The sequence below is a fragment of the Schistocerca nitens genome, chromosome 8 (assembly GCF_023898315.1).
Source record: "Schistocerca nitens isolate TAMUIC-IGC-003100 chromosome 8, iqSchNite1.1, whole genome shotgun sequence".
Classification (NCBI taxonomy): Eukaryota; Metazoa; Arthropoda; class Insecta; order Orthoptera; family Acrididae; genus Schistocerca; species Schistocerca nitens.
Window position 1 is genome coordinate 133,746,063 of NC_064621.1, and position 14,469 is coordinate 133,760,531.

At 44.8% G+C, this 14,469-nt stretch overlaps 1 protein-coding gene across 4 annotated transcripts in view; it reads right to left on the reverse strand.

Annotated features, from left to right (window-relative positions):
* Positions 1-14,469, reverse strand: part of LOC126198890 (semaphorin-2A-like) — a 1,278,287-nt gene that overhangs the window by 107,849 nt on the left and 1,155,969 nt on the right. The window lies entirely within an intron of this gene.

A 14,469-nucleotide genomic window follows, 5' to 3' on the forward strand; every position in this document is an offset into this window, starting at 1 on the left:
GTCAGTGACAGATCACCAGAGTTTGCTCAATCACAACCTGCCGTGACTTCAAGTCATACCCGATGGCTTTCCACACCATGTCCCAGGAGTAACTCCGCTGTACTTCTGCAAAATACTGGAAGAAGGGGACCTCTCCCCAGGTGGACGGCATGCTCACCGGCGATGGTCATCCAGGATAGCGCACAACGCGATTCATATTAGAACACAAAGCGAGGTCATTCATCTGCAGTCTCTGCTTCCCAGTAACGATACCTCCCCAAATACAAACGCACATACTGTGGTACTAATGATAGCCTACGGTTGGATCGGCAGTTCCCTAGCTCATCTGCTGTCAGTCTCCGACCTATGGTTGCTTCCAGCTGGCAGTTGCACATGTTAACAACACGGTGGACAACACGGCACTCATCCCTTGTGGTAGTCGGACGTGCTCGACTGGAACCTTGGCTACAAACATGCCTGTCCTTATGTTCCCACGTAGTCTAACATAGCGCCGCTATTACGTAGGAATGCCCCACAATTGTGGATTTTACACGATTTTTCCAGACGGCCAAATCGGGACCAACAGGGAGGACCTATTCGAGCTGGCCGGTGTAGCAGAGCGGTTCAGGGGGCTTCAGTCTGGAACCGCGCGACCGCTACGGTCGCACGTTCGAATTCTGCCTCGGCCATGGATGTGTGTGATGTCCTTAGGTTAGTTAGATTTAAGTAGTTCTAAGTTCTAGGGTACTAATGACCTCAGCTGTTAAGTTCCATAGTGCTCAGAGCCATTTTGACCTTTTCCAACTCTGCCAGGTCCTAATAACGCTGTTTCATATGTTCTTCTCAGTAATCATTCAAGGTCTGACACCGAGCGAGGTGGCGTGGTGGTTAGCACAATGGACTCGCAATCGGGAGGACGGCGGTTCAAATCCGCGTCCGACCACCCAGATTTAGATTTTCCGTGATTTCCCTAAATAGCATAAGGCACACCCCGGAATGGTTCCTTTCGAAGGACAAGGTCGATTTCGTTCCCCACCCTCCGCCAATCCGAATTTGTGCTCTGTTCCTAATGACCTCGCTGCCGTTGGGATGTTAAACCCTAACCTTCCATCCTTTCTGCAGTATCTGACCTATTACACCTGGTAACAACACTGAAAACGAACAACAGTGACAATCTCCTGCGGTCCTTTTACTTACCACAGCACCCATTTGTGTAAGTGTACGAAGCTATACTGACTTTCAATCATCTCTTTTGCGTGCTTAAATTTTAACTCTTTTCTCTTCTATACATTTCATGTCACCCTACATCTCCTGGCCTGTAACACATCCCATCCCGGCCAAGTATGTGTGCTCTTCCTGTGGCTATTTTCCAAGTGAGGGTCGAAGGAACTTTCTCGAAGCTGCAAGTGACGGAACCTTTTTCTTATACCCCTAAATCGGTTAAGGAGAACACCTAAAGGGTTGGCTAAAGAACGAGTGGTTTTCCCAGTACGACTAGGACATTTTGAGGAGCAAACGTTTGAAAAACCGTGGCTGTACTCAGTATTTTACGGTGGAGGGATCAGGCGAATGGGGAACGACCAATGAAATTTCCTGCATACCACTCACTCCTAAGTGCTCCCATGTTAAATAATTTCGTGGCGCGGTCTAGAGGTCATGGCCGGCAGCCTTCGTGGAGTAATGGGGCGCCTGGGGCGGAGGCCTTGATGTGAAATGTCAGTAGCTGGTGATTCTGAGTGATGAACTAAGTTATTTTTCTGGTCTAAAAGAAGTGAAAGTGCATTCTGCATGCCCGTGAGACAGCGTGGAATTACGCGGTTTTGCTGGTTTTCTAGGAGCGTGTTGCCGTTTAGTGAGTCTGAAGACGTACAGTAGGCTGAGGCTTTAAATTAGGTTGTGGAGCCAAGTAGATACCCGGCCGGTGATTTAAGTGGACGAGATGGGCTTGAAAAGGTTTGAAATGAAGTCAATAAATTACACTGGGTTCCGCAGAGACTTCCCTTTCTAGGCTTCCGTTCTTCAGTTGGTAATAATGGAGACCTTACGGTATCAGACTGTCTGTCCGAGTGTTAGGATCCATTTTTCTTAGAAACTGGTAGAGATATCAAGTCGAAGTTTGTGTCAAACACTGAAGTCTACGGATCCTCGACGGTGTAAAAACTCAAAGCTTCTATGTGGATGCATTTGAACGATACGGCCATTAATGTCACATATTTTGATACCGGTAAAACAATAGATTAACTGCCTACATACATATTTATGTTAGTACAGAAGCCTCACAGCAAGAGTCCTACAAGCACTTGGTAGTATTTTTTATTTATTTATTTATTTTAAAATCGAATCATATACAGTTTGTATTGGATGTTCTCGGCGGAAATTGCTAAGAGCCAGTTGGATCGAGCGAACTGAACTGTTGGCAGTAAACATATTCTAGTCCAGCGTTCGTACACTATGTGATCAACAGTATCCGGATATTTGGCTGAAAACGACTTACAAGATCGTGGCGCCCTCCATCGGTCATGCTGGAGTTCAATATGGTGTTGGCCCACCCTTAGCCTTGATGACAGCTTCCACTTTCGTAGGTATACATTCAATCAGGTGCTGGAAGGTTTCTTCGAGAATGGCAGCCAATTCTTAACGGAGTACTGCACTGAGGAGAGGTATAGATGTCGGTCGGTGAGGAATGACACGAAGTCGGCGTTCCAAAACATCCCAAAGGTGTTCTACAGGATTCAGCTCAGCACTCTGTGCATGCCAGTCCATTACAGGGATGTTATTCTCGTGTAACCTCTCCGGCACAGGCCGTGAATTATGAACAGGTGCTCGATCGTGTTGAAAGTTGCAGTCGCCACCCACGAATAGTTCTTCAACAGTGGTAAGCAAGAAGGTGATTGAAACATCAATGTAAGCCTGTGCTGGCCGAGCGGTTCTAGGCGCTTCAGTCCGGAACCACGTTACTGCTACGGTCGCAGGTTCGAATCCCACCTCAGTCATGGATGTGTGTGATGTCCTTAGGGTAAAGTAGTTCTAAGTCTAGGGGACTGATGACCTCAGATGTTAAGTCCCATAGTGCTCGGAGCCATTTGAACCATTTTTAAGCCTGTGCTGTGATAGAGCCACGCAAAACAGAAAGGGGTGCAAGCCCCCTCCATGAGAAACACGACCACACCTTAACACCACCGCCTCCGAATTTTACTGTTGGCACTAGACACGCTGGCAGATGACGTTCACCGGGCATTCCCCATACCCACACCCTGCCGTCAGACCTCCACATTGTGTACCGTGATTCGTCGCTCCGCAAAACGTTTTTCCACTGTTCAATCGTCCAATGTTTACGCTCCTTACACCTAGCGAGGCGTCGTTTGGCATTTACCGGCGTGAAGCTTATGACCAGCCGCTCGACCATGCAATCCAAGTTTTCTGACCTTCCGCCTAATTGTCATAGGACTTGCAGTGGATCCTGATGCAGTTTGGAATTCCTGTGTGATGGTCTGGATAGATGTCTGCCAATTACACATTACGACCCTCTTCAACTGTCGGCGGTCTCTGTCAGTCAACAGACGAGGTCGGCCTGTATGCTTTTGTGATGTATGTATCCCTTCACGTTTCCACTTCACTATCACATCGGAAGCAGTGGACCCGTGAGTTCAGCGGAGCGCCCCATTCTGCTCCTCACGATGTCTAATGGCTACTGAGGTCGCTCATACGAAGTACCTGGCGGTAGGTGGCAGCACAGTGATCATATACTAATGCGTACAGCACGTGCAAATATTGCACTACAGTCATGTCATTTTTCTTCGACTGCGAGCCAGAAATTGCACAAAAATTACGCCATTTATCTTCGAATGCATGCTATCATGCAAATAAAACGAACGAAAACATGTTTTGTAGTGCCCTCTCCGTAGTAACTAGAAACCAGTGTCGAGTGCTGAAATGATGGTCAGCCATACTACGACCAACAGAGAGAAGGGACACAGCAGTCTGTTTTCGATTGTGCATGATCTGACGTGGTGTCATCTCTGCCGGCACAAGGGGTGCTACGATGCTCGTAGTACCAGGTCAGTATAGCGAGTTCTGTAGATGATCTGCAGATCATTTCTGAAGGAGAAAATGGGAGTTAAGTAGACCTTCTCCAAATTTAAATGTATTAAGAGTGGACATCGGATGAGATTCACCGATTTTTCTCAAACTATGTGAGAAGAAGCAGACAGATGCCCCTTTCGGGCTCCTAGAATATTACGCCGGAGTGGGCTGTAGGTGGAAGTAAAACAGTCTCTAAAGATTTATGAGTAGAGTATGAGGAATTTTTTAGCTTTACCTGAAGTATTAGTGCCGTCGTACAGTAGTTAAGTTCACCAACTGGTAATTCGTCGGTTCGGATTCAACTGTCACTGCTACCACCTGTTCCCGTTTTATTATATTCCTCATAATGTTAAACTATTAATTAAATATATATATATATATTTAAGCAGTTCACTTTATGTCTGTACAATTATTATATTCAGTTTAGTTACGATTAATATCCTTGTAAGTCGAAAGGCTATAGGTGCTTGTAAAAAAAAGAGTAACGAGGAAATATAGTATGAAAGTGTATGAAAAATGTTGAATCTATGAGTGCGACGTTTGCACGCACTTTTATGATTTCCATATTTGTTATTTGTGATCAGTAATGCATGGGATACAGGGGAGTGAAAGACCTACGTAATATTAATGCATTAATATAAAAACATAGCGTAAATCATAAACGAGTAAACAATATACTTGATCTTAGTGCATTAGGTAAAGACAACATTGCAACAGTGTTAATTCGTGACTATCATCATGACACAGTGAACCACAATGCTTTTATTTTTGTGATATTATAGCACACTGGTAAAATTTAGCAAGAGCCCCTACTTGTTGGGCTGTTACGAGGTTTTTAATTAATGACTATGGGGAGGTCATAAATTTAATCCGAGAACTAATCCCGGTCTGCCAGCAAAAGTTTCCGACTACCTCTGTGGATCACCACGTCGTGTAATGGCCAGAGTGTGTGCGTCTGACCGCGGTGATGACTGTGGCTTGGAGCGCCGCAACGAAAATTCCGACGTACGGACGAAAGAAGGCTTCAAGCTTAGACTATGACGAACTGTAGTACCCTTCCTTGGGTTAGAGGTTTCACTCAAATTAATTTGCCTAATATCACTTCATTTTTGGCGTTGCCTGAGCATTTAATCTATACACTGAAGAGCCAAAGAAAATGGTACACCTGTCTAATATCGTGTAGGGCCCCCGCCAGCAGAAAAAAGTGCCACAAGATGACGTGGCATCGACTCAACTAATGTCTGAAGTAGTGCTGAAGGCAACTGACACCATGAATCCTACAGAGCTGTCCATAAATCCATAAGATTACGAGGGGGTGAATATCTCTTCTGAACAGCACGTTGCAAGGCATCCCAGATATGCTCAATAATGTTCATGTCTGGGGAGTTTGGTGGCCAGCTGAAGTGTTTAAACTCAGAAGAGTGTTCCTGGAGCCAATCTGTAGCAATTCTGAAGGTGTGTGGTGTCGCACTGTCCTGCTGGAATTGCCCAAGTCCGTCAGAATGGACAACGGACATGAATGCCTGCAAGTGATCACACAGGATGCTTACGTACCTGTCACCTGTCAGAGTGCAATCTAGACGTATCAGGGGTCCCATATCACTTCAACTGCACACGTCCCACGCCATTAAACAGCATTCACCAGCCGGAATAGTCCCCTGCTGACATGCAGGGTCCATACCCAAGCACGTCCATCCGCCCGATAGAATTTGAAACGAGACTCTTCCGACCAGGCAACATGTTTCCAATCATCAACAGTAAAATGTCAGTGTTTACGGGCCCAGGCGAGGCGAAAACTTCGTGTCGCGCAGTCATCGAGGGTATACGAGTGTGCCTTCGGCTCCGAAAGCCCATATCGATTATGCTTCGTTGTACGGTTCGCACGCTTGCACTTTTTGATGGTCCAGCATTGAAATTTGCAGCAGTTTGCGGAAGAGCTGCAGTTCTGTTCCGTTGAACGATTCTCAGTCGTCGTTCGTCCAGTTCTTGCAGGACCTTCTTCTGGGCGTAGCGATGTCGGAGATTTGATGTTTTACCGGATTCCTGATATTCACGGTACACTCGTGAAGTGATCGTACAGGAAAATCCCCACTTAATCGCTACCTCGGAGATGCTGTGTCCCATCGCTCGTGCGCCGACTTTAAAACCACGTTCAAACTCACTTAAATCTTGATAACCTGCCATTGTAGCAGCAGTAGCCGATCTAACATCTGCACCAGACACTTATTGTCTTATGTAGGCGTTGCCGACAGCAGCGCCGTATTCTGTCTGTTTATCTGTCATTTCATATTAGAATACGCATGCCTATTCCAGTTTCCTCGGCGCTTCAGTGTAGAATTACGTTAACAAACCATATGGTTCCTTGAATGCTGGGCCAACGTTTTTGGCTCAAATCTTTTTTTCGCCTATGTTGTTCTATTATGGCTTCCTTCCTACATTTGCATTCAGCCGGCCGTGGTGGCCGAACGGTTTTAGGCGCTCAGTCCGGAACCGCGCGACTGCTACGGTTGCAGGTTCGAATCCTGCCTCGGGCATGGATGTGTGTGATGTCCTTAGTTTAGTTAGGTTTAAGTAGTTCTAAGTTCTAGGGGACTGATGACCACAGCTGGCAAGTCCCATAGTGCTCAGAGCCATTTGAAAGATTTTATATTTGCATTCGTGACTGGCTTAGTCACTCTGGATGGACAGATGTTTTTAACACAGTTTTCGAAAGTCATTGCTTTTCTTATTACAAAATATTAACGGATATACAAAATGTTTTACAGAATCACAGTTTTAATCGGAAAAAATTTCTAGATAACGTTCTTAGACATTATTTTCATTAGTGAGCTATCATTTGAAACAGTCATGCCGCGCGGGATTAGCCGAGCGGTCTATGGCGCTGCAGTCATACACTGTGCGGCTGGTCTCGGCGGGCATGGGTGTGTCTGTTTGTCCTTAGGATAATTTAGGGACTGATGACTCTAGCAGTTAAGTCCCATAAGATTTCACACACATTTGAACATTTTTGTGAAACAGTCATAAAAAGAGCTGTATTAGAATTTGGACAGGAGCAGTACGTTTCTTTTCCGGCTCTTACTGTTACCGGGTCATATGTTATATACACGTGAATGGTGCGTTTTTCTCTCAGTAGGTGGTATCCGTCCAGCAAAATATCACCCACTAAATCCAGTCTCTCCAAAAACGGGAAAAGAAAGAATTTCCTTACTGAGAAAGAAACTGGCAGAAGCTACACTTTCTTCTGTCTCCCATGTTCTATGTCTATGCATCATTCGTGATGCGCATCACAAGCAATTGAAAGAAAAATAATTTTTCCCCCACTTGAACTGATTTCTCTTGAAAGGTTAATAAGTAGTCATTTAGTCTAGTTTATCCACTCCTACGTTGCGTATATTATAATCTAGAGCTACGTCTGGTTTTGCTTTAGCCACTGGCCCCCACACCCCCCACCAAATGTTCAAATGCTCAAATGTGTCTGAAATCTTATGGGACTTGACTGCTAAGGTCATCAGTCCCTAAGCTTACACACTACTTAACATAAATTATCCTAAGGACAAACACACACACACATGCCCGAGGGAGGACTCGAACCTCCGCCGGGACCAGCCTCACAGTCCTGCACCCCCCCCCCCCACCCTCGACAGCATAGGTTCTGCTGTTTCTGAACCAGTATGGCACGTTGAAAGCACCAAAATACTCTCGTTTCCCTCCATTTTAGTCAGAGTAGATGTTCCCTTCACTCAGATATAATCTTTATAATTTTTATTTTCGGATTTACTACCACACACTGAGGTAGATCATTTCTGTTACGCATGCGAGTGCCTGCTTTCTTCGTCTGTCGCTGCCATAGACAATCAAACACAGCACGGGATGCACCACGGCCATCCGTGCATATCGTATAAACTTTGTCAAAGTGTACTAATCTTTTCACAAGAGCGATAACACCACACTCCTGTGCTCCTTTCCCAGCAACACTTGTCTTGTTTGCTTTTCATATGAACAGGAGAATGTATTCGTCCTCGAAAACCACACATTCTTCATCAACCGCAAAATACCCACAGAGAGCAAACGAAGAAGAGTAGACGTTATTCAGATGGTGAAAAAGATAGACAATTTTGCACAGTGGGTCACGTTCAGGACGATTACCACGAATATATATTTTATTGTCGTTGAGGAGTAAGTTCGACGAAATTACTTTGAATATATTGGGGTTCATAACTGTTGTAGGAAAGTTAGACAGAAGCATTGACGCTTTTGACCAATAGTCGCTGGTTTTCGGCTTCTCCATATGGCACAAATGAATTGTTGCTGCGAAAACGTGTAAACATCCTCAATTTTTGCCATTATCCACTTTCTCTAGACACTGTTGGAATTAAAATAGTTTTGTGTGCTTGACTGTTATTAAACAGGCAATGGCCTTGCCGCAGTGGATACACCGGTTCTCGTGACATCACCGAAGTTAAGCGCTGTCGGGCGTGGTCGGCACTTGAATGGGTGACCATCCAGGTCGCCATGCGCTGTTACCATTTTTCGGGGTGCACTGACCCTCGTGATGCCAATTGAAGAGCTACTCGACCGATTAGTAGCGTCTTCGGTCAAGAATACCACCATAACGACCGGGAGAGCGGTGTGTTGACCCCACGCCCTTCCTATCCGCATCCTCCACTGAGGATGACACGGCGGTCGGATGGTCCCGGTAGGCCACTCGTGGCCTGAAGACGGAGTGACTGTTATTAAACAACCGTACTGTTTAGTCTTAGTTTTATCGCTTTTGTTATTTCTTCTGGCAAAAACAAAGGGAAACTATTAGTCGACATGGAAGTAGTGTCAACCGATGTCTTGATAGCACCTACTTCCCGTAAAGTGTGCACAACAGGAGGGAAGCCTATTGCACGCCATCAAAGTTTCAAATCTGCCGTCTCGAGTCCCTTTTTGCAGTAACAGAGACGCAGTTGTCCGTTGTGCATCGCCACTCTCCTCACCTCCAATCAAATCATAATAATTTTTACAACCAAAGTTGCTTTGCATGTTCGTTCAGGCGATACAATATTTCAGACGCTTCCCATTACTTGCTTTTATTTATTACCTGCCTGAGCATTCAGCCACACAGATATGTGGATCAGTATCAGAATATCAACTTCTCCTTCTCAACCGCAATCGTCGATTTCTTATTCCACAGCAGTGGGCCAATGAGGTTGCAGATAACAGACAAGAACAGCATGAAACTCAGAACAGAACGGCATCATACAACGAGCTGTTGGGAAGTACTTATAGTACAGAATTCGAACAAATCGTGGTATCACAATACAGAGATTCTTCCGTTTGTAGTTAACACGGTTATCAGGAAGAGCTCAGTCAAATAGTAAATGTACCTTGCAAAATTTGTGATAGACGATTGTATTTTTCTTTAATTTCGGATTTTTTCTCTTTTTTTAAAAAAAATAGCAGTTGCTTGTGCTCCTAGCGCTTCGATATGTCGATCCTTTTTTTAAAAAAAAAGCAAAAAATTATCTAGAAATTTGACTTACTACTATTTTTTTTCTGTAACCAATACCAAGGACATTACTCTTCGTCAAAAAATTACGATTTTCCAAACTTCGTCCGAAACAGCTAAATTCCAAGTTTTTGAGCTCATATCTTTCAGTTTCTGTTTATATGGTGGAACTATATTATAGAGGGTGGTCAGACACAGTCAGAAAATGGTTCAAATGGCTCTGAGCACTATGGGACTTAACATCTGAGGTCATGAGTCCCCTAGAGCTTAGAACTGCTTAAACCTAAGGACATCACACACATCCATGGCGGAGGCAGGATTCGAACCTGCGTCCGTAGCGGTCGCTCGGTTCCAGACTGTAGCGCCTAGAACCGCACGGCCACTCCGTCCGACTAAGCGGAGCTGTTATCATTTTATTTCACAGACCTGATAGGCTAATTTTTTGCTAATTAACTCGAAAACGACGAAACGTATCGAATTTCTTTCCTACCAATTATTTCTCAGCACAGCCAACCCTGCGACCCCCTTACGAGCTCTTCGACTGATTCTTACCACCCTGTATGTCATCTGTTGTCTTACATACTGGAAATGCCGGCCGTTGTGGCCGAGCGGTTCTAGGCGCTTCAGTCCGGAACCGCGCTGCTGCTACGGTCGCAGGTTCGAATCCTGCCTCGGGCATGGACGTATGTGGTGTCCTTAGGTTAGTTTGGTTTAAGTAGTTCTAAGTCTAGGGGACTGATGACCTCAGATGTTAAGTCCCATAGTGCTTAGAGCCATTTGAACCATACTGAAAATGAATAACACCCTTTTCGGTATTCAATAACTTCGTGTCCAATTGGGTGATTCTTGGGCATCCATCTACTGTGATTCGCACATCACTAGTCAACTTTAAGCTACAGAGCATTTCAGCGGATTTATAAAACTAAGTCATTTACTAATTACCTTATATACTGTAAGACAAAAAATATCGGGAATCAGTTCGAAGCGAGACTCATCACTTAAGACAGTTCTACTCCAATCAATGAGATTCCATCCTGAAGACGTGTCTAGAGATGTCTTCGACGGCGGTGGGATAACAACCTGACTGTCGCCCGCCATACGGCCTGACAAATAGGAGTGATTTCTTTTCATAGCAGGACCTCTTTGGTTGTCATCCGTGGCACCCATACTACACAGCAGTACATCGACGATATTATACGATCCTCTTTGCTGCCCTTCGTAGCAAGCCATCCTGGGCTTGCATATCAGCTAGATAATGCCCCCTCCTTCCTCCCCCTCCTCCCCACCTCCCGCCCACTCACACGGCGGAAATTTCTACCGCTTGTCTTCCTGCTTGCCAAACCCTACCTTCGCCAGTAAGATTGTCGGACTCCCCCAATTGATAACGTTTGGAGAGCCAGGGCCCTTCAATCATCTGGGGATCTTCACATCTAACGTGGCAGTTGGACAAAATTTGGAACAACATCTCTCACGAGGACATTCAGCAACTCTGTGAATCAGTGCCAAGCCGAATAACTGCTTGCGTAAGGGCTAGAGGTGGGCCAACGCTATATTGACTTTCTCACCTTGTAATCACGTGTTTGTGTCTTCATGTACATCACGTCTACTGATTTCCGTCCTATTCGCATAATTCCTTCATGGTGTGTCCCTTTTTCTGTCGTAGAGTTTATGTATTAAATAATCGGCGACACCAAACCAAAATATGTTGATAATTATACTTATACAGGGTGTTACAAAAAGGTACGGTCAAACTTTCAGGAAACATTCCTCACAGACAAATAAAGAAAAGATGTTATGTGGACATGTGTCCGGAAACGCTTAATTTCCATGTTAGAGCTCATTTTAGTTTCGTCAGTATGTACTGTACTTCCTCGATTCACCGCCAGTTGGCCCAATTGAAGGAAGGTAATGTTGACTTCGGTGCTTGTGTTGACATGCGACTCATTGCTGTACAGTACTAGCATCAAGCACATCAGTACTTAGCATCAACAGGTTAGTGTTCATCACGAACGTGGTTTTGCAGTCAGTGCAATATTTACAAATGCGGAGTTGGCAGATGCCCATTTGATGTATGGATTAGCACGTGGCAATAGCCGTGGCGCGGTACGTTTGTATCGAGACAGATTTCCAGAACGAAGGTGTCCCGACAGGAAGACGTTCGAACCAATTGATCGGCGTCTTAGGGAGCACGGAAGATTCCAGCCTATGACTCGCGACTGGGGAAGATCCAGAACGACGAGGACACCTGCAATGGACGAGGCAATTCTTCGTGCAGTTGACGATAACCCTAATGTCAGCGTCAGAGAAGTTGCTGCTGTACAAGGTAACGTTGACTACGTCACTGTATGGAGAGTGCTGCGGGAGAATCAGTTGTTTCTGTACCATGTACAGCGTGTGCAGGCACTATCAGCAGCTGATTGGTCTCCACGGGTACACTTCTGCGAATGGTTCATCCAACAATGTGTCAATCCTCATTTCAGTGCAAATATTCTCTTTACGGATGAGGCTTCATTCCAACGTGATCAAATTATAAATTTTCACTATTAACATGTGTGGGCTGACGAGAATCCGCACGCAATTGTGCAATTCATGATTTCATACAGGATACTCTACCTGTGCTGCTAGAACATGTGCCTTTACAAGTACGATACAACAAGTGGTTCATGCACGATGGAGCTCCTGCACATTTCAGTCGAAGTGTTCGTACGCTTCTCAACAACAGATTCGGTGACCGATGGATTGGTAGAGGCGGACCAAATCCATTGCCTTCCCCCCTCTCCTGACCTCAACCCTCTTGACTTTCATTTATGGGGGCATTTGGAAGCTCTTGTCTACGCAACCCCGGTACCAAATGTAGAGACTCTTCGTGCTCGTATTGTGGACGGCTGTGATACAATACGCCATTCTCCAGGGCTGCATCAGCGCATGATTCCATGCGACGGAGGGTGGATGCATGTATCCTCGCTAACGGAGGACATTTTGAACATTTCCTGTAACAAAGTGTTTGAAGTCACGTTGGTACGTTCTGTTGCTGTGTGTTTCCATTCCATGATTAATGTGATTTGAAGAGAAGTAATAAAATGAGCTCTAACATGGAAAGTAAGCGTTTCCGGACACATGTCCACATAACATATTTTCTTTCTTTGTGTGTGAGGAATGTTTCCTGAAAGTTTGGCCGTACCTTTTTGTAACACCCTGTATAAAGACACATTGCAATACAAATGAAAGGATATTTACTTTATTACAATTAGAAAGGCATTAACATTTACTAATACTTACTATTATCACTTCTGGGTATGTAATAATTCTGTCACTGTACTTTAACTTTTGGGGCACTTGAGGTGGATGTGTAAGTCACTTCCGACGTATTGATAGGTCAAGTTTCTCGGTGTAACTAGAAATGTCTTAAGTAGAGGACTCAGGGTAAATACACCGAGCGGGTCCCAGATGACCTGTTCTTCGAACAGTGAGCCAGGCCTCGTACAGTTCGTTGATTTCGACGTCTGTTGCCGCGAATAATTTCCGTAAAATCTACTACTTCTTCACTTTCTTCGTATAAAAATTCGGGCAAGACTTCACAGTTCACTCCACTGCCGTTTTCGAGAATGGGAGAACATTTCATACCTCTTTCTCTGTAGCAGTATGCTCCACCACAGCTCCGCTTACATGAACAGGAAACAAAAACATGAAGTATCTTACTCAGGTGCTGGATATGCGCTCATCAGAACAGGCTTGACGCCGCCCATTCAAATTAGGACTTGACGGTAACTCCGCAAACCGTCTAGCGTCTGGGAACCGCTCACACCTCCACTATACAGTGCGATAATAAATTGTTCTCCAGCTGTTATTCTTTATGCACGGGTGCCGTCTTATTTCTTGAAAGTGCCCCTAGCTGAGTTTAGGCGTACGTGTTTCTTTATAATGCTGCAAAACATCATTTTTCCTTGGCACTCCAGTCACGTGATACAGTACCAGGAATGATAATTCACTACACTCCAAAATGCTACAATCATATGGGCAGAGAGGTAATTTTCAATCTCTGGAAAAGCAGCCTGGAGCCTTCATTTTGCTGCTAAGATACTTGGAAGCTGGAGTTCGGCTACGAAAAAAGTGACCTAAGAAATAATTATACAAACGATGATGGAATGATGGTGTATTATTCCCTCCTGAAAAGCAACTGCGTTGTAGAGCTTCCCACTATTTCCTCAGGTCTGTGAGTTTACGTTGCTACTGTACTACTTATATTGCCGCACCAAGTGGAAACGTTGAAACATAAGTTTTGTTAACACCTATACTTCAAAAAGCAGGTACCAATTCCTGTAGTAATATATGATGTTATCTACAGTACAAATGGCATGTAAACGATACTACTGGCAGAATATATCATGTTAGTCATCCACAGTCATCGCTTTGATTTACAGCGCAGTTCCATCGAGTTCTATATCACCCTCACAAAGGCTAGCGCAGGGCTTTATCGGAGCGAAATAACGTTTACAACCAACACACATGTCACCTGTCGACTACTGCCGGTGACAGCATATGTGACAAGAACTGCAATCGTTGGAGCGACACAGAATTTTGCGTTAGGTGGCAGTTTCTTTTCGAATGACGTCCATTGTGTGTCCCGCTGGTGGCTGCGCAATAACACAGTGTTCATGAAACTACGTAGAATATCTTGCTATCACAAAAACATGGCAAAATGTCAAACAATAGCATTTTGTCTAATGTACATATCGACAGGCATGCCATTTATCACTGAATGGAAAAGAAGAAAACTCGAAAAAGTCGTTCTCTGGTTTCCTTCACACAGTATTCACTGCAACAGAAAATGGACTGTAGTCTTCGCTGGTTCCCTCCCGCGTTAAGGCAAATGTCAGGATAGTTGAAGCAGTACGCAGATTTTTTAGATGACT